Raw genomic sequence first — 3532 nt, 5'->3', positions numbered from 1 at the left:
CTCTGTCTCAAAGAGGGGGCTTGGGAGGCAGAATGGGAGAGAGGGGAGATGGAAGGAAGGAGGAAGGAAAGAGATATCTATATTGTCTCAAGATTCTACCTGAAAGACACAGATACAGCCAGAGATCATATCTGTAAACAGAATAGCGTTGTTTACTCTCTAACTGACCAACTCAGTGATACTATGTTATTAACAACAGAGAACCTTGGAAAAGGCCACATTAACTTCCTGACATTAAATATAGACAAATGTTTGAAAACATTTAAAACTCTTTCATGATAATCTCAACAGCTTAAGTGTAGAAAGCACCTGTTTTAATGTAATAAAGGCCATATGTGCATATGAAAAAATCATAGTTCTCATCATATTCAGTAGAAGAAGGCTGGACACTTTCTCATATAATATAAGGAAGAAAACATGATCCACTCTTCTCACTACTACTTGGTGTAGGGCTTGAAGTCCTCAACAGAATGGTAAGGGAAGAAAAAACCAAAATGCATCCAAAAATGCTTTAAAGTGCAGTCATGACTGGCCTAGTCCCAGTATTGTTAGTCTGTAGCCTGTCATGACTGCACTGATGTCATGTTAGGCCTTTTCAGTTTTCATAAAGTTTACACCGAGTCTGTGGGTTTCTTTAAGTAGAAGTAACATTTTACAATCAGCAGGAAAAGCCACAGACTGTACCCTATGGGGGACCAATCAAGATTGAGACAAACAAGTACTAGATGTTCTAGAACATTAAGAATAGCTTATCTAACTTGTGTAGATGTTGCCAATTTCCTTGCAGCAACACCAGTACCAATCCCTGTTTGACAAGTCTTCTGTTACCTCACTCTTGCTCAATCAGGAGTTTAACCCCCATCTGAATCTGGAATTCCCCTACCCCCAATCCTTTACTCCTTAAAAATCCTGCCTCAACTAAGGTCAGGGCTCTCTGATCCAATCGCTGTGTTGGAATGGTCGGAGAGCCCAAGTTCAAGGTTGCAATAAAGCTTCTTTGTTTTTGCATACAAACTTGGACTATTCCCAGTGGTCTCTGGGGGGCTTGTGACATGGGCATAGCAAAAATTCCACCGACAGTTTTCAACAGAAATAGAAAAAAAAATCATTAAAATTGTATGGAATTACAAATGACTTCAAATAGCCAACATTATATTGAGTGAGGAGAATAAAACTGGACACAGCATGTTACATAACTTCTAAATATACTGCATAGCTATAATAAAATGAAGGCAGGCTCGTTTCCTCATACTTAAATAACAATTCAATTTCCTATGAGAGTATGGATTCAGCAAGGATCTTTTCTATTCTGTCAAAGCTTTTTGTCACTAAGATACTAAGATTGTATCAGGAAGTAGCGGTGGTTGCCTCCACATTTCTTTGGTTTTATCTTTTGTGATTGCAAGACTCCTTTGTCACTGCTGACACCAATCTCTTGCCTCTGGCTAGAAATGTCAGTTTTAGGCATATGGGGGGTTTCTCTTAACAGTCTGAAATATGACCCATCTGTGGTTAATTTAAGCAGTAATGCATTCTTTCTTTCTCTTCCTGAACTTACTGTGGCTTAGGCAAATGAGATGGAAGGGAAGTGAGATGTATAATATGTGAAATATGAATAGTACGGAAGGTAATTATAATTAGTATAATGGTAGCTAACAGTGACAGAGCATTTACTGTGTCCCAAGCTTTGTGCTCAGTATTTGACCTGCATAATTACTTACCCATCACAACAATGATTAGACAGGTACTACTATTATTATCTTCAAGCTATATCAAATCTTTTAAGGCTCATAGTGGTTAAATAGCTTGGGAAAGGTTACAGTTCTAGTGGATGTTGAGGTGAGTATTTCAGCTGAGACCTGTTTAACTCTAGCCTGAGTCTCAAGCATGAAACTACTTTATGTGATAGGCAATTGCTTTGTTCAAATGAGACTATAAATGTGGCATTGCTTTAAAAACCTAGACGAGCTATCAAAATGGAAGGGCTTATTATGACCCAAATGATTAGCTGAGCCTATCACTATTTATCCAGATGCTTGGCAGCATGTAGACAAAGCCTTAGGCCATAATGAACCTTTGCCAAGCAGCAAAGGCTTAAAGGCAATATAAACTAACTGGTGATGTGTCTTTATTTCTGGAGCGGCAGGCAGAGCTTCTCAGTGCAGCTTCCTAACAGCATGCCCTTCACTTTTAAGTAACTGCACCTGTTCTGCACCTCAGAGAGATTACATAACTCCAGGACATTTGCGATTATTCTCCAGAATTTCGTTTGTTGGACAAACATTCATTGAGCATTGTGTTATATGATATGCATATGGATGGGCCATTTGTACATTCAGGTTGTTCTAAAAATCTTTGGAGTTTCAAAAACTGCCAAATACAGTGATGTAAAAGATTCTCTATGGCCTAAAGAAAACATATCCTTGGGCTGCTCATTCACTTTCCTTTATTCTACAATAGTTCAGCAGTTTTGAGATATTCATCATATTTTAGAGATATACTGCACCTATCTCACCATATTTTGAGTAATCAAAGCAAACACAAAATTTGAAATACTGGTGTGCTGGGTAGTTTTGGCCAACTTGATACAGACTATAGTTATCTGTGGGAAAGAAACCTCAGTTAAAGAATTGCCTCTATCAGATTGGCCTGTGGTCATATTTGTGAAACATTTTCTTGATTGTGGTTGTGGTTGTGTAGGCAGGCCCAGCCCACTGTGGGTGATATCACTCCAGGGCAGGCAGTCTTGGGAATATAAGAAAGCAGAGCAAGCCATGTGGAGCAAGTAAGTAAGCAGTACTCCTCCATGGTTTCCGCTTCAGTTCTTGCCTCCAAGTTCCTACCTTGAGTTCCTGCCTTAACTTTCCTTCATGATATACTGTAAATGAAGGTGATGTTGAACACTTTCCTCCCCAAATTGCTTTGGGTTGTGATGTTCTATCACAGCAATGTAAAGGAAACTAGGACAACTGAAACTTGTGGTTTGGACATAAGAGCTCCAGCCTAAATCCATTGTTAGTTTCAGGAATTAAAGAAGCTAGGAAAGAACCCAGTGTGATGGTGCATGCCTTTAATCCATTAATTAGGGAGGCAGAGGCAGGAGGATCTCTGTGAGGTTGGAGCCAACCTGTTCTATATAGTGAGTTCCATGACAGGCAGCGCTACCCAGTGAGACCTTGCCTCAAACAAGCCAAGCTAAGAAGCGCTAGGAATTTAGTGTCACAGGTTTCAATCTTTTTTTTTTATTTTTTTATTATTAAATTATAAAAGTTTCCATTTCAGCCCCTCCTCCCACCACCCTCCCACTCCCCCCACCCTCTCTCCTCCTCCCTCTCCATCCCCTAGAGCAGTCAGGGTTTCCTGCCCTGTGGGAAGTTCGAGTTCTTCCCCCCTCCCTCCAGGTCCAGGGAAGGTGAGAGTCCAAACAGACTGGAGCGCCAAAATCCAGTATATGCAGAGGAAGCAAGTCCCAGTGTCATTGTCAACGGCTTTTCAAAAAGGCTCTGGGCCAGCCACATTCAGAGAATCTGGT

The sequence above is a fragment of the Myodes glareolus genome, chromosome X (assembly GCF_982192425.1).
Source record: "Myodes glareolus chromosome X, mMyoGla1.1, whole genome shotgun sequence".
Classification (NCBI taxonomy): domain Eukaryota; kingdom Metazoa; phylum Chordata; class Mammalia; order Rodentia; family Cricetidae; genus Myodes; species Myodes glareolus.
The sequence above is the reverse complement of the archived record's forward strand: the minus strand, read 5'-3'. Positions refer to the sequence as shown.